At 42.0% G+C, this 27,360-nt stretch overlaps 1 protein-coding gene and 1 long non-coding RNA gene across 2 annotated transcripts in view; one reads left to right on the plus strand and one right to left on the minus strand.

Moving 5' to 3' along the window:
- dab1a (DAB adaptor protein 1a) overlaps positions 1–27,360 on the plus strand; it is a 929,000-nt gene that overhangs the window by 302,552 nt on the left and 599,088 nt on the right. The window lies entirely within an intron of this gene.
- LOC117519140 overlaps positions 1–27,360 on the minus strand; it is a 47,013-nt gene that overhangs the window by 10,524 nt on the left and 9,129 nt on the right. The gene's annotated exons all lie outside the window — the stretch shown is intronic.

Consider the following 27,360-nt stretch of genomic DNA (forward strand, 5'->3'; position numbering starts at 1 on the left):
AAGATTTCTCACAGTATTACTAGAGGTCAGGGTAATGCCATCCAGAGTAAGGATCTGGTTAGACACCATGTTTCTAAGATTTGTGGGGCCAAGTACAATAACTTCAGTTTTATCTGAGTTTAAAAGCAGGAAATTAGAGGTCATCCATGTCTTTATGTCTGTAAGACAATCCTGCAGTTTAGCTAATTGGTGTGTGTCCTCTGGCTTCATGGATAGATAAAGCTGGGTATCATCTGCGTAACAATGAAAATTTAAGCAATACCGTCTAATAATACTGCCTAAGGGGAAGCATGTATAAAGTGAATAAAATTGGTCCTAGCACAGAACCTTGTGGAACTCCATAATTAACTTTAGTCTGTGAAGAAGATTCCCCATTTACATGAACAAATTGTAATCCATTAGACAAATATGATTCAAACCACCGCAGCGCAGTGCCTTTAATACCTATGGCATGCTCTAATCTCTGTAATAAAATTTTATGGTCAACAGTATCAAAAGCAGCACTGAGGTCTAATAGAACAAGCACAGAGATGAGTCCACTGTCCGAGGCCATAAGAAGATCATTTGTAACCTTCACTAATGCTGTTTCTGTACTATGATGAATTCTAAAACCTGACTGAAACTCTTCAAATAGACCAAAGATAACGATACGTCTTTGGGATGGTTATGAGTAATTTTTTCTCTAATAGTTAAAATTTTGTTAGCAAAGAAAGTCATGAAGTCATTACTAGTTAAAGTTAATGGAATACTCAGCTCAATAGAGCTCTGACTCTGTCAGCCTGGCTACAGTGCTGAAAAGAAACCTGGGGTTGTTCTTATTTTCTTCAATTAGTGATGAGTAGAAAGATGTCCTAGCTTTACGGAGGGCTTTTTTATAGAGCAACAGACTCTTTTTCCAGGCTAAGTGAAGATCTTCTAAATTAGTGAGACGCCATTTCCTCTCCAACTTACGGGTTATCTGCTTTAAGCTACGAGTTTGTGAGTTATACCACGGAGTCAGACACTTCTGATTTAAAGCTCTCTTTTTCAGAGGAGCTACAGCATCCAAAGTTGTCTTCAATGAGGTTGTAAAACTATTGACGAGATACTCTATCTCCCTTAGGAGCAAGGAGCAATCATTTAAATTTATCCAAATCCACAAGCTCTCTTATCATTATGACCTTCGCTTCCTCCGGAGTTCCATTTAGTTTGATCCACACTTTACAGTTCCTGGTCCATGACGCTTGAATTTTTTTCTGCTTGTGAAGGACTCTAGCTTGTCTTGCAATCTCTGCAATTTTCTTTGTCAAATGTTCATTCACCTACACCTCGGTTCCTTTCAACTTTTTTGTTTGCCTTAACAATTCATTCTTAAACTTTCTATTTACAAACCGGATGATGATCACCGGTTTCACCTTTTTGTCTCTTCTTGCAACTGAATGGCAATCAGCAATATCAGTACTATTAATGTGGATATCGGTGGAAGAAAAAACTGAACAACCTGTTGCTCCAGGGAGTGAGTTAAAGGGGTCCTTAAAGGGGTCCTTAAAGGGGTCCTTAAAGCTGTAGTTAAAGTCCTTATTCTCTGTGAAGCCCGTAAAATTTTCACCAAAAGCCAGATAACTTTCTCGAATGGTTTCCAGGTGCCAGTCTCTAACAGCTTCTGAAAAAATTCTGATGGAAAAAAAGTCCTTTTCATTCTGCCATTTCCAGACAATGAAAATCCGACAAGGGGGCGGGACCACTCCTTCCTCAAGGCGGTGCTCACAGGCGAATGACATCACCGACAGGCGTGGAAAAACTCACGCATGCGCACGAGGGTTCAAGCATGTCTGACGTAAAAACATATGAATGAAATCCATATAGTTTAAAAAAAATAAAAAGGACGGTTACTTTGTGGAAACACCATGTATTAACGATGTTAAAACTAAAATGTCAAAAGCCATTGCAATTCTGCACAAAGCCCAGGACTTCCTCACCCAACATGCATTGACCACTTTATATCATGCATTACTTGTTCCATATATGACATATTGTGTCGAGGTTTAGGGAAATACATACAGAACTAATACTAAACCAGTTTTTCTGTTGCAAAAGAAAGCTATAAGAATTATCAGTAATAAACCATATCGAGAGCCAACAAATTTGTTATTTGCTAGGGTGCCGCGGCACCCCGGTTGAGAATCACTGGTATAAGGGGAGGGTGCTTATAAGCTTTGCTTCTGTCTTCACCCTTTCGGCCACACAGGTTTTTCGTACATTGTTTCTTTTACGTTTTGTTATTGCCTTTGTTGTTGCTGAGCTGTGTGCCAGATAAATAAATAAATTCAAATTCATTTCATTATCTTGCACAAGATGTTGACAGTATTGCACATAGCCCTGAGTAACTGAAAAACTGTGATTGTTATGTATTCATCTTGCAGAAGGGGGAGGAGTTATACAGTCTGATTGCTGTTGCGAAAGTGTAGTGACACGGACCCACAACAGGGGGCGCAAATGAACGGACAATGAAAGAGTCAAATATGAACACTTTACTGTTGTGAATGAGCACAACACAGAGGAATGTGAAATTTAACAGACAGTCAATCACAAGGGTGACTTGTGGGCAGGCTCGAGGATAGAAGATGTCTGTCCTGAGATGAACCGGAACCACACGATTTCCTCCGCCACGGAACCCGGAGAATACTGGAGCCGCCAAGTCCCGAGTCCCCAGGTGGCCACCGTCTTCGAAGGTCGGATCTGGTACTGCTGGCAGGGAGCAGAGACAATAAGATATGGGTGTGTGCACACCCAGTAACAACAACGGTGGGAATGCCACCTCCACCTCTAACACACACTTGTGCAGCTCCTGTCTACCCACTTATCTGGTAGAGGTGTGCAGCGGAGCCGTTGCTGGACACACCGAACGCCGGTCACACAGACACGGAACACCACAGGAAAGCGGCTGCAAAAAAGAGTTCAGACTGATACACAGTTCCCTTTCAAGGCTGAGAATACTACCTGAATGGTTTGACGATATCTTGGCGATGAGGTGGAGATGACGTCCGGGTTTTATGGAGTGAGATGATGAAGCATGAATGAGTGACAGCTGTCAGGAGATAATGAGTGACAGCTGTCACCCCCGGCTGTGTCCGTGGTGGCAGCGCCCTCTCGTGCCTGAAGCCCGCACTTCAGGCAGGGCGCCCTCTGGTGGTGGGCCAGCAGTACCTCCTCTTCTGGCGGCCCACACAGCAATTGCAACAGGTAGGAAGGACCTCCTATGGCGTTCTGTGGTGCACCTCGGTGGCCTCAGTCTTTTGCTTGGTGTGCGCTGACAGGACATAAGTGTGGCATGCAGAGGATGGGAGGTGTTGTTCCAGATGGTGAGCAGTTTCCTCAGCATCCTCCTCTCTGACACCTCCACCACAGACTCCAGTTCTTCCCCCAGGACACGGCCAGCTCTCCATCCATCCATCCTGTCCACAGTATCCACCTCAGTTCCATTGATGGTAACTGGGTTTGGACAGGTCTTCCCTTTTCTGAAGTCCACCACCAGGTCCTTCGTCTTAGATACATTGAGCTGCAGGAGGTTGAGTCCACACCACTCCACAAACCTGTCCACCACACTCCTGTACTCAGCCTCCTGGTTGCTGCCAATGCAGCCCACAATGGCAGAGTCATCCAAAAACTTCTGCAGGTGGCAGGACTGTGACCAGAACCTGAAGTCTGAGGTATAGAGTGTGAACAGGAAGGGAGACAGGACCGTCCCCTGTGTTATCCCCGTGCTGCTGTTACTGAAATTTCAAATCTATCCCCCCCACCTCCCTCAAAAAAGGGAAATTTTGGTAAAGGAATATGAATCACATACTTCAATCCCATAGAATAACACTGTAGCAAAAACATCAAAAAAAGTTTTTTTTTATAATCTAAACTGTAAAAAAATAAAATAAAATAATCAGTGTGCTTATTTGAAATTACCTGAGTTGTGGTTCAAGTGAATAAAAATTACATATTTAGTTTGTGTACATTAATGCAACACAAATTTAGTCAAGTCAATTTTACATCACAGAAACAATATTTAATGCGTCAGTTGTTTGAGTTAACAAAATCTAAATTACTTAAGGCAAAGTGATTACATTTTGGAGTGTGCTGTTTATCAAACAGGTTTCATTAGCTTCCACTGCAAAGTAATGTTAATTCTTGGGTTTGGTTCTGTGGCAGCAGTATGAACTGAACAGGTTTGTTTGTATTCATTTTGGATCTTACTTTGCGCCTTTCCGATCTGCTAAGGTTGTTCACGAGTCCTTCAAAGACCTTGTATCCTTTAGTTGTCTGTTAAATGGTGGACATCTCTGCGCAGGCTGTGCGCGTGTGTAATTTTGTGTGGAAGATGCTGTGGGAATAGTTTTATTCCCAACGCTCTGAGACAGCGACCAAAGGGGTCATAAATATAGAACAGCATCTGTCTTTACTTCACGTGCACATGAGTGCATCCAAATGCATGTGACACACACGCACACAAACTGTCGTAGCAACCGGAAGGGTGTTGCATTAACCCCTCCACCCCTTCCCATTCTAAGACAACTCTGACACCTCCCAGTGGGTGCTGGCATCAATATGGCAACTGGGACAGTTGGATTTGCATATTCATGAATGCTAATGAATGTCCTGGAATGAAAATTGAATGCTAAAGCTTATTTTAGTCTCAGGCCATATGGTGGACAGTGGTCACAGAGGGACTTGAGTTCACTTTGAATTTGTTTACGCATGTTGTTATAGGAAAGATGAAGGAATATGTGCCAACATTTATGATTAGTGTTTAATGATGAATTTGTTCATAAAGACCGGTGGAGGAGTCAAAGGGCCTACTCACAAACCAGAACACACTCTGGATTTAGTTTCACAACTTTGACATAACAAGTCCTTGTTATGGGAGTTGGTAAAGTTAGACCTTACTTGTGTGAACCGCCTTGAGGCAATTTTGTTGTGATTTCACGCTATATAAATGATAATAAATTGAATTAGAAATTGAAATTTTAACAACTTGGACCACATTTCTGGCATAAAATATGGTTGTTTGGTATAATTTGGAGTTTGTGGTTCAGGTGATGTTTTCAGTTTAAAATCTTACTCAGATATTTTCCTTCTTCTACTGAGGTGGATTGGAACTTCTTGAGGTGGTACACAGCACTAACTACTGTACAGCAGAGACGTAGCAGTCAATATGGGTCACTGATTTCAAAATGCAGCTCTTTTCAACCAGACATGTGACATGTCAATCATCTGTGTCCAATCTGATTTCAGGGGAGTCCAGTGCAACCCTGGCCTCTGCTGTAGCTCCACCCATGCCAGAAAGTGTTCAACATTTGACATTTCCTGTTTCACTTTGGACTAAAAATTTGGCACTTCCTTTTTCAGTGTGAACTTACCACTGAGTTCCCACGAGGTTCCACGCGATCTCATCTGTCAATCCAGGAAGTGTCGACCCAGGACGTGTTTGATATTTGACATTTCCTGTTTCACTGTGGACTCAAAATTTGGCACTTCCTGTTTGGGACTCCCTGTACCATGAGCGACCTTCATGCCTCTGTGCGTCACTTCGCTCGTATTACTGCCAGAGTCTTCAAATTCACAGGGAACATTCTTGGGACACAGATCTTGGACAAATTCAATACCAACTAAACAACTGCAATTTATATAGAAGATGATGCTCATACGGCTGATGGTATTTTAGCATTGCATTATATTTTAACATTGCAATAATGCACAGATCTTACTGAAAAAAAATGATACATATGTAGAGTGCTAAAATCTACATTATTGCTTCAGTAATCCACAAAAATCTAAAACAAAGTGCTCTCTCTCAGTGTTAAAGAAAGTTTTTTTTAAAAATCTGGGTAAACCCCTTAATTGGATCTGCTCTAAAAGTTATTGATTTCTCCTTGGCCCATACCCCACCCTTTCACTAAGCTCCAATAAAATTGGTTTAGTAGTTGAATGAGGATTATCTTTAACGTGGGTAACAAACGTATTTAAACTTACTGTTGTTAAGAGTGCCAGTCGGGAGTGTGGCTGCAATCAGGAAGCTGGCATTCCAGTCCAACGTGCAAGCTGTTACGCCACCACCTCCCTAGTTTATGTGTAATTCTGATGACATTTATCTCAGTGAGATATGTGTGAAGAGTTGGTGGAGTCTTGCACTCTCGTCAGACTTGTTTGATGTCTTCCATGCTTCTTAAACGTTGTCCCTTAAACGTTGTCCCTTCCTCACTACCCCGTTATTTTACTCCACTGTCGGTCACCACGTTCTCCACTGCACTTGTAGCTGCTCCTGATATCTTGGCACTCAGAAACGGCTCTTTCATCTCTAATAGTATCTGCTTGAATGTTAACTGTGTTCCTGTGGTTAAATAAAAAAAAGAAGTGTAACTTTCCATCTCAACCCTGGCTCAATGACTATCAGGACCCTAAGGAGGGCTTGTAGGAAAGCTGAATGCAAATGGAAGTGTGATTGGCTCCAGGTTGCCTTTGAAATTCTTACAGACTGTCACGGTACAGAGAGGCTGCTAAGGTGGCAAAAAACCTGACTTTTCCCATTAAATATCTTTAAAAAAAAAAAAAACCTGTCATAATTCTAAATTCCTCTTTACCTCCTTTAATTTTCTCATTTTCTCCCCCATCAATCCCTGGTGTGTCCTCACTTAAAGCTCAAGAATTTTGAAAACATTACTTTCTGGGAAAGTGGAAAAACATCAAACAGAATCCATCAGCTCTGATGACAGACATTGCTGTCTCAGATGGTTTTCTCACCAAACTCTTCTCAATCAGTCCACTTACTTGAGCTGCCCTCAGTAAAATTGTTTCTTGCATGAAGATTACAGAGTGGTCTGGGTATCGTTCCCACTTGCCTAGTGAAAGAAGTCCTTGACACAATTGGTTGTAGCAGTTTTTCCACTACAAATGGCTCCCTGGATACAGGTGTTTTAAGCGTGATCCAGTTGCTATCCAGCCTCTTGTCAAAAATCCCTCTCTTGAGTCTACTTTGCAAAGCATTCAACCATTTTTCTCAGATGCTCTGGAAAAGGTTGTTCTCTCCTACCTTCTTTCTAATTTTAAAAAGTAATTCCCTTGATAAATTTCAGTCTGGTTGTTGAACCGAGTACAGTGCAGTGCATCATGTTCACAGTTTACAATAACTGCCACACATTTGACTGAGAGCTGTGTTTTTCTCCTCCTGCTAAGATCTCAGCATTGTCTTTGATGCAGCTTCCCTGTTCAATTCCTATCTATAATTTCTGTTGTTTGTACAGATGTTTGCTGGCGCCTGGCAGTATTCCACCAAAAGCCCCACTGAAATGTTCCAATTACTGTTACTGGGGGAGGTGATGGTCTAGTGGTTAAGGTGTTGGGCTTGGGTCCAGAAGATAATGGGTTCAAATCCCCGCCTGACTGGAAAATCACTAAGGGCCCTTGGGCAAGGCCTTTAATCCCCTATTGCTCCTGGTGTGTAGTGAGCGCCTTGTATGGCAGCACCCTGACATCAGGGTGAATGTGAGGCATAATTGTAAAGCACTTTGAGCGTCTGATACAGATGGAAAAGCGCTATATAAATGCAGTCCATTTACTATTTCCATTTACTGTCAAACTCTGCCAAGTAATGGATTATTATTATTATTTTGACCTTCAGGACTGGGGATTTTCAAATTGAAATTTTGTGCTCCTGTAAAGCAGTGGCTAATTTCTTTCTCTTATGTATCTCGAAGGCTTCATCTTTGTCACCATGATTATTTTGATCTCACTAACATATCGTGAACTGCAAGGGTTCAATATGGTTGCCAACATCATGTCTACTTTTTTCAGATATCACTTCCAGACAATTTTTTTCATTAGTCACAGTCTGAAAATAAAAATCAAATACAAGAATAAAGATAGAACTACTTTGTCTTCTTTGTGTTTATTGGCAGATTGCAAACCAGCTTTAGAGGTGTATACTGCCACCTACTGTATTTGAGTGTGTGGAATAATGAATTCAAATTTTATTAATTTTATATAGCGCCAACTCGTGACGTGATCACCTCAAGGTGCTTCACACAGCACAATCACATAAAATACTAGTGATAAAACAGGGTAAAAAGATGAGTCTTTAATCTGGACTTAAAATTTCTACATAGTCCAACTGCCGTATCCATGCAGGGAGATCGTTCCACAGAGCTGGGGCATGATAAGAAAAGGCTCTGTGACCCGCAGACTTTTTTGTACCCTAGGAACACACAGCAGTCCTGCACCCTGCAAACGCAAGGCCTGAGCTGGTACATAGGGCTTAACCATGTCAGCCAGGTAGGGAGGTGCCAGTCCGTGAACAATTTTATAGGCCAGTAACAGCACCTTAAAATCTGACCTCAAAGAGACAGGAAGCCAATGAAGGGATGCCAAAATGGGTATAATGTGTTCTAACCTTCTGCTTTGTGTCAGAAGTCTGGCAGCAGTATTTTGAACTAGCTGAAGACCCCTAATGCTGGACTATGATAAACCAGAAAATAGGACATTGCAGTAGTCCAATCGAGAAGAGATAAATGCATCTATCAGAGTCTCAGCATCAGCCATAGACAGAATGGGACGAATCTTCACTATATTTCACAGATGGAAGAAAGCAGTCCTCGTAATGTCTCTAATGTGGAGGTCAAAGGACAACGTAGGATCAAAAATTACCCCAAGGTTCCTCACTTTGTCAGTATGATGTATAACACACAAACCTAAGGTAAGCGCCAGCTGGTCAAATTGATGCCGATATCTCACTGGACCAAGAACCATCATTTCAGTTTTATCAGAGTTTAAAAGTAAGAAGTTACTAGACATCCAGCTTCTCTCTCACTGCTGCACGGCAATGTTCTAAAGATTTTATGTAAATGAGATCACCAGCAGTTATCGGCATGTATAATTGAGTATCATCAGCATAGCAATAAAAGGCAATCCCAAAATGCTGTGGAGTGATATTTTCTAAAAGCAGACTGCAGTGGCTCAGAAAGATTATTCTCAGTAAGGTGGTCCACGAGCTGCTGTGAAACCACTTTTTCCAGAATTTTAGAACAAAATGATAGATTTGATATTGGCCTATAATTTTTCAATACACTAGGATCAAGTTTAGATTTCTTAAGTAATAGTTTAATCACTGCACATTTAAAGCATTTAGGAACTGATCCAGAATTTAGTGAGAGATTAACCATTTCTAGCACAGTCAGCCCAAGAACGGGCCATAGGTCCTTAAACATTTTTATTGGTATGGGATCAAATAAAAAGGTTGTGCTTCTTGCAGACATCACGAGTTTCATCAGCGCGCCTAGTGAAATACTATTAAATTCTGTAAATCTAGGTAATACCTCAGTGGTAGCACCCACGTCCATAGCAGGGTGCAGTGGCTGGACCAAGGCATTAGTAATTCTAAATCTGTACAATACAGAACATGAAACAATAAAATGAAAAATAAAATAATCAAAATGTAAATAAATATCAAAACACTTAGAAAACAGCACAGTTTTGATCATTTTAGCACTCTCATACAGAACTTTTAAAAGAATGAACAAGAACAGTCTGTGAGTGCTGTACATTTTTATAGCCTAAAACCACAGCACTAAGGCACTGATTTTACTTTTCACTGGGGCAAAGACGGGTAACTCTGCTAGACAGTTTAAGGCATGAAGATGGTGTCACAGTAACATTTGTTCATCTCTTAAAATGTTATAATACAATTAACATTTTTGTTTTTCTGTTTTTAGCTCATCTTTTCTGTGGGGTTCCTCAAGTATCTATTCTTGGTCCTCTTTTTAAATCTACATGATTCTATTAGGTTAAATTTTGATTAGACACAGTATCCCATTCCATTGCTATGAAGATACTCAATCTGCCTCTGGATCCTCTGATACTTCTGTTTACACTCCTTCAGTGCTTAAGCACAAGCAGTGCTGGATGGCCCAATATATAATTTAGTTAAGTGACAAAAAAAAAAAAAAAACCCCTGAAATTGACAATTTTGTCAGTCAATTTTATTTAGCACATTTACAACAACAGCAGCTGCCCAAAGTGCTTCAGAGTAAAAACAATATCAAAAACCATACCACAAAAAAAAAACAGAGCATTAAAATTCCAAAATATACAAAGACACATAAGATCAGACACACACAGCTTAAATTGTATTAAAAGCCAAAGCATAAAAATGAGTCTTAAGAACAGATTTAAAAGACACTAAAGATGGAGCAGCTCTAATGTGCAAAGGCAAACTGTTCCAAAGTTTAGGCGCAGCCACTGAAAAGGCCCGATCACCTCGAGTTTTTAATCGAGATAAAAGCTGGCTTTCTGACCTCACTGATCTGACCGGAACATAAGGAGTCAAAAGCTCAAAGAGGTATTTGGGAGCCAAACCATTTAAGCACTTGAACACAAGCAGCAGGATTTTAAAATCAATCCTAAATGTGACTGGGAGCCAGTGGAGCGAGGCCAACACAGGGGTGATGTGCTCTCGCTTCCTCATCCCTGTAAGCAGTCGTGCAGCAGCGTTCTGGACCTGCTGCAGACACTTTAGAGACGACTGGTCCAGTCCACAGTAGAGTGAGTTACAATAATCAAGACGAGATGTTATAAACAAATGAATAACTCGCTCAAAATCACACGCTGGGAGGTAAGCCTTCACTTTTCTCAAGATTCTGAGTTGGAAGAAACTGGCCTTTACCACAGAATTAATTTGCTTGTCCATTTTAAAGGAGCTGTCAAAAATGACCCCCAGATTTCTGACAGAATCATGCACACAGGAAGACAAAGGACCAAACACATCATATGAGCCAGATGACCATGCAGGACCAAAACCAACTATTTCAGTTTTATTCTCATTGAGAATTAGAAAGTTTTGGGCCAACCAAGTTTTCACTTCCTGCAGACAATTTACCAAGATAGTAAGAGAATTTGATGGGAGCTTAAGTGGCAGATAGATTTGCAGGTCATCAGCATAAAAATGAAAGGCCAAGTTGTATTTTCTGAATATGGTGCCAAGTGGCAGCATATACAGTGGAAAAAAGGGCGGGACCCAAAACAGAGCCTTGTGGAACACCATAATTTAAGTGTGCTGAGCTGGACTGGTGTGGCCCAAGGTGCACAGAGAAACTACAGTCTCTAAGATAAGATCTAAACCACTCCAGTGCTGTGCCTTTAAAACCTGCATAATACTCCAGACGGGACAGTAAAATACAGTGATCAACCGTATCAAAGGCTGCTGTCAAATCCAGCAAAACTAAAATCCCAGAGCAACCAGAGTCAACAATTAAAAGGAGATCATTAAAAACTTTCAACAGTGCTGTTTCAGTACTACGAAGTGATTTGAAGCCAGACTGAAATTTTCCAAAAATGGCATTAGTATCCAAATGAGACTGAAACTGATCATAGACAATTCTCTCAAGGATTTTAGCTAAAAATGGCAACTTTGAAACAGGCCTATAATTGCCAAGAATATTAGGATCCAAGGTAGGCTTTTTGAAGAGAGCTGAAGTACAGCATGTTTTAAAACTCCTGGAACACAACCAGATAAAAGAGAAACATTCATAACATTTAAAATGTATGGCCCAAGGACAGAAATAACACTTTTTAAAAATCGTGCAGGAACAGAATCAAAAAGACAATTGGAAGGTCTTAATTGCTGAACCACTTTGAGCAATTCAGTTAAAGATAGAGGCTGAAACTCAACAAAGGCCAAAACTTTGGGCCTAAAAATTTCAATAAGCTTTGATGGCCTAAGATAAAACCCTACTGGAAGAACAAAAAGTTGCAGTTCTTTGACTGGAGCATGAGGCTAGCTCCAAAAAGGAGCATACGTATACCCATAGGAGACAATGTTAAAATGTCTAAATTTAGAGCAGAAATAAACATGTTTACAGCATGGCACAAAAAATGGTTTTGGTCTCAATAGATAGTTTCCTCTTCCATGACAACTACAAGGGTGGGTGGGGGAGGGGGGTAATTTGTTTCTAAATTCTTAGTTTAAGAGGTTTTAAGCCATACATTCTGCATAATTGTGGGCATGGACACTTTGAGTGAGATAATTGTCTTGTTCTTTCACTATGTCCGTAAGTCAAGAGTCCATTGGCAGTGGCTGCTAGTTGTTGTGAAGGCTGTGTCTGTTTTGTTTGTAGCATTTTATTACAAATTACCTTGAATAATATGGCTTATTTTGTGGGGAATGTCCTAACGGATCTTCTAAGACTTCCCTGCTACAATTTTCACACTGAGTGAAACTGGTTGAATTTAATGCTGTATGCTAGCAGTGTTAGCACTTTTAGCAGCTATAAGTAGCCTAAACTGTTAAGCCCCATTAATGCACAGTTACTGAGAAAATAAGCAGCTCATAACTTTTAATGTCCATACCAAAGTAAATCATTAGGAAAGCCACCTCTCAGTCCACAAAAATATGAAATAATAAACACCTGAACCACTAGGTTAGCCTGTTAACTTAGGTGGTGTGACCTTGAAGATAAGGGTGTGTTCAGGCTTCTTTCATGGGGAGGTGATGGTCTAGTGGTTAAGGCATTGGGCTTGAGACCAGAAGATCCTCGGTTTAAATCCCAGCCTGACTGGAAATAATGCCTCACATTCACCCTGATATCATGCTTTGAGCGTCTGATGCAGATGGAAAAGCACTATATAAATGCAGTCCATTTACCATTTATTTCATCACACACTGAGCCACACACACTCCACCTGTTTATGCATTATGAGTTCATTGTCTTGTAGCCAGAATCAGCACTGCCGCTGCTGCCAACATGGCGACGCCCAGATATGGACTTCATATCGGCTGTTCTGGGTATCTATAAAAATCTATGGGTGAAGTCACATAGGCTTTGTCCTTTCCAGACAAAGCCTATGGTATACAGTCTATGGTTTTTATCCACCCTTACTCTGGTGTTTTCTTTGATTCTGCTTTTGGATTTACCTAACAGAACATACACTCAACAAAAATATAAATGCAACACTTTTGGTTTTGTATGAGATGAACTCAAAGATCTAAAACTTTTTCCACATACACAATATTACCATTTCCCTCAAATATTGTTCACAAAGCAGTCTAAATCTGTGATAGTGAGCACTTCTCCTTTGCTGAGATAATCCATCCCACCTCACAGGTGTGCCATATCAAGATGCTGATTAGACACCATGATTAGTGCACAGGTGTGCCTTAGACTGTCCACAATAAAAGGCCACTCTGAAAGGTGCAGTTTTGTTTTATTGGGGGGGGGGGGGGGGGGGATACCAGTCAGTATCTGGTGTGACCACCATTTGCCTCATGCAGTGCAACACATCTCCTTCGCATAGAGTTGATCAGGTTGTCAATTGTGGCCTGTGGAATGTTGGTCCACTCCTCTTCAATGGCTGTGCGAAGTTGCTGGATATTGGCAGGAACTGGTACACGCTGTCGTATACGCCGGTCCAGAGCATCCCAAACATGCTCAATGGGTGACATGTCCGGTGAGTATGCCAGCCATGCAAGAACTGAGACATTTTCAGCTTCCAAGAATTGTGTACAGATCCTTGCAACATGGGGCCGTGCATTATCCTGCTGCAACATGAGGTGATGTTCTTGTATGTACAGTATGGCACAACAATGGGCCTCAGGATCTCGTCACGGTATCTCTGTGCATTCAAAATGCCATCAGTAAAATGCGCCTGTGTTCTTCGTCCATAACAGATGCCTGCCCATACCATAACCCCACCGCCACCATGGGCCACTCGATCCACAACATTGACATCAGAAAACCGCTCACCCACACGATGCCACAAACGCTGTCTGCCATCTGCCTTGGACAGTGTGAACCGGGATTCATCCGTGAAGAGAACACCTCTCCAACATGCCAAACGCCAGCGAATGTGAGCATTTGCCCACTCAAGTCGGTTACGACGACGAACTGGAGTCAGGTCGAGACCCCGATGAGGACGACGAGCATGATGAGCTTCCCTGAGACGGTTTCTGACAGTTTGTGCAGAAATTGCAAACCGACTGTTTCAGCAGCTGTCCGAATGGCTGGTCTCAGATGATCTTGGAGGTGAACATGCTGGATGTGGAGGTCCTGGGCTGGTGTGGTTACACGTGGTCTGCGGTTGTGAGGCTGGTTGGATGTACTGCCAAATTCTCTGAAACGCCTTTGGAGACGGCTTATGGTAGAGAAATGAACATTCAATACACGAGCAACAGCTCTGGTTGACATTCCTGCTGTCAGCATGCCAATTGCACGCTCCCTCAAATCTTGCGACATCTGTGGCATTGTGCTGTGTCATAAAACTGCACCTTTCAGAGTGGCCTTTTATTGTGGACAGTCTAAGGCACACCTGTGCACTAATCATGGTGTCTAATCAGCATCTTGATATGGCACACCTGTGAGGTGGGATGGATTATCTCAGCAAAGGAGAAGTGCTCACTATCACAGATTTAGACTGGTTTGTGAACAATATTTGAGGGAAATGGTGATATTGTGTATGGGGAAAAAGTTTTAGATCTTTGAGTTCATCTCATACAAAATGGAAGCAAAACCAAAAGTGTTGCATTTATATTTTTGTTGAGTGTAGTTGCAAAATGCAGGGTCTTTTTCCAATTCAGGACCATCACCAGAATCAAGCCACTCATTGTATTCTAGAGGTGTAAAATAAACAGTGAAACTGAAAAACCACAATATTTGATATGTACCGAACCCTGGTCGGCATACAGTTAAAACTTGTACCCTCGTCACACATAGCCAGAATCACGCAGAATGGCGTCAGAATGACGATTTGGCGCATATCCAAAAAGTGTCAGGTTTCAGTTCCAAAATGTTCTGACAGCCATCTGTGAGAGCCCAGACAGTTGGTCAAAATCGGTCGGTGGCCCTGAGTGTGATGCACATGCGCAAAACCCTCTGGGCGCCATCAAGATGGGACACCCATCTGACGGCGGCCCATGTGCAATCTGAGGACCATCTGACCGCAATTTACATATTCTGATGGCGGAAAAACAGGATCCGAAATTATTTGAGCTCGTACAAGGGACACTCGAGATGGATCTGGCACGGCAAAGCCAGCCGGTATGACCTGCACGTGCCACGTATAATAATGCCACCCCCCCAGGAGTGCAAAGGAACTGTTGAAATGATAATAATTCTGAATTATTATCAAGTACAGTGAATGTGAACAGCGGCTATCAAACGAAAAGCACCATGCGCTAATATGTGCATGCCGCCACAAAACTGAAAAAGGTGTTATATCCACAATAGACCTTACAGTACAGATATTTGTCCATTCCTTCCCATGGCCAACGTAATTAATGCAAACTATTGTCTCCATCATATCTGTATATAACATACAGATGTGATTCCATTCCTGAGTGAGTGACCGCACCATGCCAGCTTTGACACATATGGCGTGAGTCCGGTCCATATCGTAGTACTCTGGTGTCCAGTACCAGCAGGGACTGTGCAAAGGGAGGAACACAGCACTCCCTCCCACTCCAGTCCCGTGTTTGCCATCCAGACATTTGGACATCGGACTGTCTTCAGGGCCTTTTATGGCAGTCTGACAGCAGTCCGTATCATCTATCTACATACGCTTTGGATGCCATCGTGCGGGTGTGCACAAGGTAACCTGGATGCATTCTGACACTGCTGACCACGCCTCTTTCCCTCCCGACTGCATCAGATTATGGCAGTATTTACCATGTCGGGTATGGTTCCTGCACGTTCTTACTATATGTTATGGGGCTTTAATCTTCTCATACCTGTCTAGATGTTTGTTTATATTGTGTGGACACAAAATGCAGTGTAAAAAACTTTAGCACTGCTGTTTGCATGTTCCCGTCAGTTTACAGTTAGTTTCCAAATCCAAAAAATTGGGAAGCAAACTGCATCCGAAGCCACAAAAAAGGGTCAGAGGTGAAGCTGACAGTGATCTTGCCACTGATAACACCTATTCAAGGGATGGAAAACTTTGCCGCCTTCTTGTTGTGCTGCCACGGTGAGCTTTAGGATAACAGATTGAGTACAGATCTGCCTCAGTGTTTGGCGCAAGTCTAATGCCATCATCTTGCAGTAAGGTTCCTGGGATGTTGTAGAGAGCCCGGTTAAGTTGCTGCAAGATTACCGATGACCCAGTTGGGTTCCCGATGACTTGTATTGGCCTCAAAATTTTAAACAGGCCAAAATTTTGTTCCAAATTGTTGCGTTAATCCTGATAGTCCAAATAGTGTCCCGCGCGTTCAGTTCACTGTTTTGCTGGATCTTGTAGAGTAGGTGCACCTACTCTACTTCTTGGATCCACAGACTATCTGAGATGGGGGATTTGCTCATTCTTTGATTGAGACTGAAGCAGAGAGGTGACTGAGCCTTCTCTAGTTTAGCCTCTGTTCTGTGCAAGGGTCAGCTCCAGGTCAATGATCTTCCTCAATCAACATATTCACGATTCTGGTAAAAACCAACTTAAACCTTCCTGCAATGCCATGCCTTTTAATTTTTAATACTATTTATGTAATGTCTTTGTATTGTACAGTAGAGAGCTGTACATGTTTTAAATGTTCCATTTAAACAGCTTTTTTCCATCAGTGTGACTGTCAGGAAAAATAAGAGTTTTGTATATTTCATGTTGCTGCTGAGGGTAAGGGCCTTTAACAATGGTAATGTTGATTGATAACTAAGTTTGTGTTGTGCTGTGGATGATTGTGTTTCCCTGTGGCATCTACAGCAATCACCCTCCTACACACGTGCACTTTCTCTTTGTCTGTAATTTCATTTTATGAAATGTTTTCTTTTTGAAGGTACACCGGGAATATTATTTGTTATAGTTTTACTTGGTGATCGAAATGGACCTGAGGAAAAATAGCCTGCAGGATGGCTGGAGGTTTTATTTTCTTCAGCTGCCCCCTGTAGAGTGGCACAAAGAAGAGAACAGATGTGAAACTTCACCTCCAGCTTGCCAGAAGGACTGTAGACTGTTTCTATATACTGGATAAACCCTCCATGATGTCACTCTTTGGTTCTCTGAAGAGCAACGTTAAAGCTCAAATGGGCAGTGCTTAACTCTGTCTAACTCCCAGCCAACCCATAAGTGAGTAAAACAGTGGAGTGTGGAAAAGACAGGTGTGTGATGCAAATGTAAGGATTAGACCCCAAAATGCAGACAACAGGTGCAGCTAGTAAAAATGATAAGTAATTTATTTACAGAAAAAAATGCAAAGGTCAGGGTATTAAGCAGAATAGTCTGAGGAGGCCAGCAGGTTTAGAGGTTTGGCAAGTGCAAACAGGAGATGAGCCTGAGCATGGCTGGCACAGAATGATAGTCAGTGAACAGCGGAGTGGTAGAATGAGTTGGTCTTTTAAACTGCTCATGAATGGAGAATTGATTGCAGGTTTGAGATGACAAAGCCACTCCCAGCATAGGCTCACAAACAAGCAGAACACACAGGGGGGAAGGAAAACACAGGAGACAAGGTAAGATCCCAACACAATGTGCCCTGAGCAGGACGAATGAAGCTAAAATATGCCCCCATGTCAGAGTTTCCAACCAAAGTCTAAAGGGCCTTTCACACCGGACGCATTGGAAGCATCAGAGGCGTCACGAATCGGTCTAAAAAGCATTATTTTCAATGAGACGCATTGCTTTTTAGAGGCGTCAGAAGCGTCGCATCAAAAGCCGAGCTAAACCGATGCTTCTGATGGGAGCGCGCGTTGTTGCTTGTCGACAGGCTGACGCAGTCAAAGATCAACCCAATCCAACTTTTGCCGCTCTGAGCTGTGACGTAGCTTCACGCTATCCAATAGGAACGATGTGTCGGGCCAAAACACAGAAGACTAGTGGCAGAAACCACTGATCTCTACAAAACAGATCAGTGCAGAAACTACCGATCGATACAAAACAGAAACGTGTCACAGGACTGCTCATTTATAGAGCAGTTTTCTGAAGAAAAATCCTTGCAAATTTTTTTTACCTCAATATTTCTGATTACTGTAAAAAAAGTTTAGAACACTTGTAATTAAAATAGCAAATAGATAAATAAAAGGTTCTTTAGAAACTTTTTCCCTCTGTAAATTAAAACCACCTGTTATTTCAGATTAGATAATTTCTTGTTTAACATAAGGAACCTTGGACATTTATTTTTAGACAAATAAAATAGCATGAAAATTTGTACATTTTTTAAGTCTGGTAGAAAAAACAGAAAAACAAGCCACTGTAAATAAATACAAATGTTTATTATAAATGCAACAGGAGATAATTTATCAGTGACTGCAGTGTGATTGTAAAGTAGGATTTCTGACATAAACCTCATGATTTTTTTTTTTTAATTGAGTCATTTCAACTTGTAATTACTTCAGAATATGTGATTGCCTTTAATGCTATGATCAGGACAGAGTCATTTCTAAAATATGAATTTGACTAGTGATTGTGAATGTTTTAAAATTGTCCTCAATAAGTGGAGAGCTTCTACTTGTGCAAATGTGTTTTGATTTTGTGGACATTTTTAATGATCCATTCATTTATTGTTAAAATATAAAATGAAACAGCTTTTAAAAAAAAATAAAATAGTTGCTGTTTAAAGAGCCTTTTATTTAGAAGCAGGTGATGTTATGCTGGATTCTTGGGAACAAATGAAGGTCTTTCCTCTGGTGTTGTTGAAGACACTTTTCTTCCAATTTTGAAGAGCAGAGATGTTTTCTTCCGACTGGACTTCATGGTGTTCAGCTCATCAGTGGAAGTTTTTGAATCTGTATTTAGGTTGTCTGTACAGCAAATGTTCCTGATTGGGACAAATACAAAAATATTTCTTAAAATATGAAGAAACACTAAACAGTTTATATATATATATATATATATATATATATATATATATATATATATATATATATATATATATATATATATATATATATATATATAAATGGAAAAACTCTGGGAAAAAAAAAAACGGCTGAAACAAACTAAGTTATTTAAAGTTGAGCTTTTATGGTCTCCGAAAAAAGCTGTAGCTTTATCTGGTAAAAATTAAAAAAAGACTGAACCATTTACAAATTAAATTGTTCACGCAGATCAACTGTGCTAAAAAGCTAAGCTCTGACATCACGATGCGTTGGACTGATACCTCTGGTGTGAAAGGCCCTTAAGAAGTTAACTTTGGTTCTGTTGTTTGATGAATGGAGTAATTTTGTGGAGTGGGTGATAGTTTTCATAATATATGAGTATAATGGAGTGTGACAGACATCTTGCCTGAGTAACAGATGTTCCATCAGTGAACCTAATGCAACCAAGCAACTGATATCTGCCAACAGTGCTAAAGATGCTAACATATGAATTAATTAACACTAAACTTTCGCTCAACAAAAATATTGGAGAACAGACTTCTTAGATGGTCCATTTGTCAAAATCAGAATAGCCTTTATTCGCCAAGTATCTACAGGAATACAAAGAATTTGTTCCTGTTTGAACTGCACTCTCTTTGTATGAGCATGTATAAATATACACTAAACACTAAATCATTCACAGAAAAAATAAGCAAATAAAGTATGCAATTAAAAAAATGTGTGCAAAGGAGAAACAGACAAAAAGATTGAAGTTGTATATGAGGTATATGAATTAATTAGTTTTTTGGCAGGTTAAACTGTTCGTCAATGTGATGGCCTGTGGAAAGAAACTGTTCCTGTGTCTCATTGTTTGGACGTACACAGCTCTGTAACATCAACCAGAGGGGAGGAGTTTAAACAGAGTGTGTCCAGGGTGTGAGGGGTCTGCAGAGATGTTACCAGCTCACTTCCTGGTCCTGGACCTAAGTCCTGGATAGAGGGCAGGCTGGCTCTGACTGGATGATGGATTTGTAAAAAAAAGATGAGCAGTTCCTAGGGCAGGTTGAACTTCCTGAGCTGTCGGAGGAAGTGCATCCTCTGCTGTGCCTTTTTCCTGATGGACTCAGTGGACTGTCCACTTTAGATCCCGGGAGATGGTGGATCCCAGGAACCAGAAAGTGTCCACAGTTTGTTCTGACCACACCAGAGGACCAACTGTTCCATCTCATATCTGGCTGCAGCATCATCACCATCCTGGAAGAGACCAATGATGGTGGTGTCGTCCACAAATTTCAAGAGTTTAACAGAGGGATTCCCTGAGGTGCAGTCATTTATGTAGAGGGAGAAGAGCAGTGGGGAGCGCACACATCCCTGAGGAGCACCAGTGCTGATTGTCTATGTGCTAGATATGATGCTCCCCAGCCTCACTTGCTGTGTCCGGTCCATCAAGAAGTTGGAGATCCACTGAGAGGTGGGAGCTGGCACAGACAGGTTGGAAAGCTTTTTGTGGAGAATGTCGGTGACAATGGCGTTGAACACCAAGCTGAAGTCCATGAACAAGATCAGCACGTACAGTATGTCCCTGCAGAGTCCAGGGGCTGCAGAATGTAATGCAGTCCCATGTTGACTGCATCCTCAACTGACCTATGTGTCCGGTAGCCAAACTGCAGCGTCCAGCAGGCATCCTGTGATGTCATTCTGGTGGGTCAACACCAGCCCTTCAAAAGACTTGATGACTACAGATGTGAGGGCGACGGGCCTGTAGTCATTTAGTCCTGTTATGGAGGGTTTCTTTGGGACTGAGATATACTTTATTGATCTCACAGTGGAGAAATTATGTTTACACTCCAGTTACCTCAGACAGCAATTAGTTCACAATTATTACTTGTTTACCATAATAATGGCACACAACAGAATTAAGGACAGCACATACACATTTGACATTGTGTATGTGCACTAAATTTGAAGAAGTCCATTTTCCGAACTGAGGCAAGTGGGTTAAGGTCACGCAGCAAACCGGAGTTGCGCCACCGTCAGCTTGGGTGGGAACGGGGACCAGCAGCAGCTAAAACTGCACCGCCCCCACAGAAGAGAAGGGGGGTGACGTGAGCAGGAGCTGGAGTGGGGTGTGTGTGATGGGGGTAGGAGGGGGGGTGGGGAGAGGGAGTGGAGCATGCTTCAGTCCTGTGAAACAGTTTATTGTCTTTCTGAGTTGAGATAAGAAAACAGCTAAATAATCACCAAGTCCTGAAGACATTCCTCTGGAGGAAAAACAGTCGGGCAATTTGTCCTTCAGGCTGATAAGCCTGCCGTGTTGTGGTTTGAGCAGTGAAAAACACTTTTTACAGTTCCACTTGAACAACCAAATCCCAATTATGAATTAAGAATATTCCCAATTATGAATTAAGAATATTCCCCGGCCTCCGAAATCTTCAAATTCATCTGGAGTCATTTTTGATCAGGATATGTCATTCAAAGCGCATATTAAACAAATATGTAGGACTGCTTTTTTGCATTTACGCAATATCTCTAAAATCAGAAAGGTCTTGTCTCAGAGTGATGCTGAAAAACTAATTAATGCATTTATTTCCTCTAGGCTGGACTATTGTAATTCATTATTATCAGGTTGTCCTAAAAGTTCCCTAAAAAGCCTTCAGTTAATTCAAAATGCTGCAGCTAGAGTACTGACGGGGACTAGAAGGAGAGAGCATATCTCACCCATATTGGCCTCTCTTCATTGGCTTCCTGTTAATTCTAGAATAGAATTTAAAATTCTTCTTCTTACTTATAAGGTTTTGAATAATCAGGTCCCATCTTATCTTAGGGACCTCGTAGTACCATATCACCCCAATAGAGCGCTTCGCTCTCAGACTGCAGGCTTACTTGTAGTTCCTAGGGTTTGTAAGAGTAGAATGGGAGGCAGAGCCTTCAGCTTTCAGGCTCCTCTCCTGTGGAACCAGCTCCCAATTCAGATCAGGGAGACAGACACCCTCTCTACTTTTAAGATTAGGCTTAAAACTTTCCTTTTTGCTAAAGCTTATAGTTAGGGCTGGATCAGGTGACCCTGAACCATCCCTTAGTTATGCTGCTATAGACGTAGACTGCTGGGGGGTTCCCATGATGCACTGTTTCTTTCTCTTTTTGCTCTGTATGCACCACTCTGCATTTAATCATTAGTGATCGATCTCTGCTCCCCTCCACAGCATGTCTTTTTCCTGGTTCTCTCCCTCAGCCCCAACCAGTCCCAGCAGAAGACTGCCCCTCCCTGAGCTTGGTTCTGCTGGAGGTTTCTTCCTGTTAAAAGGGAGTTTTTCCTTCCCACTGTAGCCAAGTGCTTGCTCACAGGGGGTCGTTTTGACCGTTGGGGTTTTACATAATTATTGTATGGCCTTGCCTTACAATATAAAGCGCCTTGGGGCAACTGTTTGTTGTGATTTGGCGCTATATAAAAAAATTGATTGATTGATTGATTGATTGATCTGCAAGGCACACATCTGTTCCAAGATGTCATCCAATTTGCGTCTGAGTTTAAGCGTCATCGCAGTCTGAGAATGTAATGCCTTACCCACCTCGTTAATCATGATGGAAAAGCGAGGGGCCGTGGTTCTTGATGCTGGCGTCTTGCCAATTTTATGATAGATCAGGGTAGCACATAAGCCAGAAAGTACCAGCCCTGCTACCATAAGACCACATATGAATAAATCCTCGACGTCCTCAACGGAGAAAGGCGCCAAGCATGCAATATGCCAAGACCTCCAGGAGTCGAGAACATAGCCTGCAGGATACTTTCCATCTGGGCAGGTAGGATCCCCCGGTCCTGACCTTCTTGTAGAAAAGATGGTGTCAATAGCATTCAGAGACCAGCTGTAGTCCAATAGAACCAGTATCCAATATAATTTGAGGAATTCACAGTCTAGGTGAAGTAGGGATTTGAAGGTTAAAGCAGAGAGCAGAGATAAGGGAGAGTGGAGGAGATGCGACCGCCCTCGTTGGAGTCCCAAGCTGAAATACCACTGGGATAATGGTGGAGCATTTGAAGCAGGAGGGGACCTCGCACAGCTCCAGAGACCTGTTGAAAATGTGGGTGATGATAGGAGCCAGATGATCAACACATGCTCTCAGACATGAGGAGGAGACATCATCAGGTCCTGGAGCCTTCTTGATCATTTGTCTGTGAAACTGCTGGCATACTTCCTCTTCGCAGATCTTTAGTGCGGGTGGGGTTGCAGAGGAGACGGAGAGGGGAAAGAGGTCTCCATGGCGGCTTGTAGTCCATTGTTGATGTTGTGGGTGAGGGGCATGTGAAGGCCTATTTCAAATCTGGCATAAAACACGTTCAGCTCCTCAGTCAGGTTGGGGGGATGGCCTCTTGTAGTTGGTATGCTGAAGACCTCTCCACACTGTCACAGGATCATTGGTTGACAATTATTTCTTCAGACTATCAGAGTAGCTCCTCTTTGCAACTCCAATCTCCTTTGTCAGCATGTTTCTGGCTTTCTTGTACAGGAGCCTGTCCCCACTTCTGTAGGCCTCGTCCTTGGCCTGGCGGCATTGCTTCAGTTTACCAGTAAACCAAGGTTTATTGTTGCTGTATGTGCAAGCTTTGGTCTATACACACAGGTCTGATGTAAACTGATGTAAGATGTCACAGAGTCCATAAATGTCTGTAGATCAGGGGTGGGCAATCATGTACCATGAAGGGCCGAGACACTGCAGGTTTTCCACACCAGCAGGTGATTTCATTAATGTTCAGATGTCTCAGCAGGTGATTTCATTGACAACCAGGTGTTTATATTCAAGGGAGAAGCTCATCAGCAACCCACCTGCTGAGGTGATTGGTTGCAAGGAAAACCTGCAGTTTCTTGGCCCTCGTTGTCCACCCCTACTGTAGATGTAGCTTCAAAGACACTCCAGTCTGTACGGTCAAAACAGATCTGTAACTCCTTCCTAGACTCATCTGTTCACTTCTTTACTACAGGATTTGCAGATTTAAATTTCTGTTTGTTGATAGGAATGAGGTGGATCAGGCAGTAATCAGAGAGTCCCAAAGCTGCACTGGGAACAGAGTGATGGGCGTACTTTATTGTGGTGTAGCAGTGGTCAAGAATGTTTGCATCCCTGGTGGGACACGTGATGTACTGTCTGTATTTACAGAGTTCATGACTGAGATTTGCTCTGATAAATTCCTCCAGAACGATGAGCAGGGAGTCTGGATACTTCCTCTTCACATCTGTGATCTGGTCAGCGAGCTGCTGCTGCACCTCTCTTACACATGCCTGTGGTGGAATATACACACCAGCCAGTAAGAATGAGGAGATCTCCCGCGGTGAATAGAATGGGTGACAGTTATGAAAAAGGTTTCCAACCGAGGGCTGCACGTCCTCTTCAACACAGTGACATCTGTACACCAACCTTCATTTATATAAAAGTATTATATACAGATGTGCTCAAATGTTTACATACCCTGGCAGAATTTTAGATTTTTGGCCATTTTTCAGAGAATATGTAAAATAGCACAAAACTTTCTTTTTCCACTCATGGTTAGTGGTTGGATGAAGCCATTTATTGTCAAACTGTGTTCACGCTTTTTAAATCATAATGACAACAGAAACTACCCAAATGACCCTGATCAAAGTTTAAATACCCCTGTTCTTATTACTGTGTATTGCCCCATTTAGCATCAGTGACAGCTTGGAGTCCTTTATGGTAGTTGTGGACAAGGCTCTCTGAATATGCCTTGGACTTTATTTACATCAATTACGAATAAATACAAACAGTAGGGCACTCTGGTAAATCTACATGGAGTAGACAGTTCTCAAAAACTGAGTGACTGAGTGCAAGAAGGAGAAGAGTGAGGAAAGCCTCCAAGACACCCAGACAACCCAGAAGTTATAGGCTTATGTGGCTGTGACTGGAGAAATTGTGCACAGTACAAGCTTTACATTTTGTATCATAGTTATACAGCTTCATGATGAAGTGGTATAGAGGAGGATTTTCTTAAAAACAAGACCTGAAAGTTTAGCTACAAATTGCCAGAATGTTCATGTAAGATGCAAGCTTAGATTTGATCTGTTTTGGTGAAAGAATATTCTCCGCTCAACTCCACTATGAAGCATTAAAGTAAAAGAATTTTTTTTTTTACTCCAAACTTTATCAAGGGACTTGCTCTGGGTACCTTGAAATTTATGTGGAAATTGATTCCATGGTTTGATCACGGAATTACAAAAGCGGTCTCCATCATCAGACCTGGACTGCAGGAATTTATGTTACACTGCATCCGAAAAGTGTTAACAGCACTTCACTTTTTCCACATTTTGTGATGTTACAGCCTTAATCCAAAATGGATGTAATTAATTTTTTCCTCAAAATTCTATGTACAATACCCCATAATGACAATGTGAAGAAGTTGGGGTTTTTTTTTTTAAGATTTTTGCAAGCAAATTTATTGAAAATTAAAAAAAAAAAATAAGAAATGACTTGTACATAAGTATTCACAGCCTTTGCCAAGCTCAAAATGGAGCTCAGGTGCATCCTGTTTCCACTGATCATCCTTGAGATGTTTCTTCAGCTTAATAGGAGTCCACCTGGGGTAAATTCAGTTGATTGGACATGATGTGGAAAGACGCACAGCTGTCTACATATAAGGGCCCACAGTTGACAGTCAGAGCACAAACCAAACATAAAGTCAAAGGAATTGTCTGTAGACCTCTGAGACAAGATTGTCTCAAGGCACAAATATGGGGAAGGGTACAGAAAAAATTCTGCTGCTTTAAATCTACTAATGAGCACAGTGACCGCCATCATCCATAAATGGAGGAAGTTCAGATCCACCAGGACTCTTCCTAGAACTCCCTGCCCGTCTAAAAACAGCGATTGAGAGAGAAAGGCCTTAGTCAGGGAGGTGACCAAAAACCTTATGGTCACTCTGCCAGAGCTCATGCATTCCTCTATGGAGAGAGGAGAACCTTCTAGATGGACAACCATCTCTGCAGCAATTCACCAATCAGGCCTGAATAGTAGAGTGGCCAGACAGAAGCCTCTCCTTAGTAAAAGGCACATGGCAGCCTGCATGGAGTTCACCTGAAGGACTCTCAGACAATCAGAAACAAAATTCTCTGGTGTAATGAGACAAAGATTGAACTCTTCAGTGTGAATCCCAGATGTCATGTTTGGAGGAAACCAGGCATCATCCCTACAGTGAAGCATGGTGGTGGCAGCATCATGCTGTGGTGATGGTTTTCAGCAGCAGGGACTGGGAGACTAGTCAGCATTGAGGGAAAGATGAATGCAGCAATGTACAGAGACATCCTGGGTAAAACCCTGCTCCAAACTGCTCTTGTCCTCAGACTGGAGCGATAGTTCAACTTTCAGCAGGACAATGACCCTAAGCACACGGCCAAAATATCAAAGGAGTGGCTTCAGGACAACTCTGTGAATGTTCTTGAGTGGCCCAGCCAGAGCCCAGACCTGAATCTGATTGAACATCTCTGGAGAGATCTGAAAATGGCTGTGCACCGACGCTCCCCATCCAACCTGATGGAACTTGAGAGGTGTTGCAAAGAGGAATGGGCAAAACTGCCCAAAGATAGGTGCACCAAGCTTGTGGCATCATGTTCAAGAAGACTTGAGGCTGTAATTGCTGCCAAAGGTGCATCAACAAACTATTGAGCAAAGGCTGTGAATACTTATGTACATACGATTTCTAAAATTTTTCTTTTTAATAAATTTGCAAAAATTTCAATATAACTTTTTTATGTTCTCTTTATGGGGTGTTGTGAGTAGAATGTGGAAGAAAGAAATTAACATACTCTATTTTGAAATAAAGCTGTATCATAACAAAATGTGGAAAAAAGTGAAGTGCTGCGAATAGTTTCCGGATGCACTATACGAGGTCTATTAGAAAAGTATCCGACCTTATTATTTTTTTCAAAAACCATATGGATTTGAATCACGTGTGATTACATCAGACATGCTTGAACCCTTGTGGGCATGCAAGAGTTTTTTCACGCCTGTCGGTTACGTCATTCGCCTGTGGGCAGTCTTTGAGTGAGGAGTGGCCCACCCTCTCGTCGATTTTTTCATTGTTTAGGAATGGCTCAGAGACTGCTGCTTTGTTTGATCAAATTTTTTTTCAAAACTGTAAGGCACAACTGAGTGGACACCATTTGATAAATTCAGCTGGTTTTCGGTAAAAATTTTAACGGCTGATGAGAGATTTTGGTCTGGTAGTGTCGCGCCTGACGGCGATCTGCGCTTCGAGGCAGCAGCGTCTCGCCGTTTCAAGTTGAAGACTTCCACATTTCAGGCTCTGTTGACCCAGTAAGTCGTCAGAGAACAGAGAACTTTCAGAAGAAGTTGGCATGAGGAGTTTATTCGGACATTCCATTGTTAACGGACATTTTGTAATGAAAGAACGTGCGGGCAGAGTCGCATGTCGGGCTGGACCCGACCGCGGGGGGTCGCGACAGGAAAAACACCTCTGTTGGAAACCTTAACGGGCAAGTTGGAACATGCCCAAGCAAAAGCCGCCTGAATTTTACAAATGGTTTTCAACACGGAGGTGTTTTTCCTGTCG

This window comes from Thalassophryne amazonica, chromosome 10, assembly GCF_902500255.1.
Source record: "Thalassophryne amazonica chromosome 10, fThaAma1.1, whole genome shotgun sequence".
NCBI classification, from domain to species: Eukaryota; Metazoa; Chordata; class Actinopteri; order Batrachoidiformes; family Batrachoididae; genus Thalassophryne; species Thalassophryne amazonica.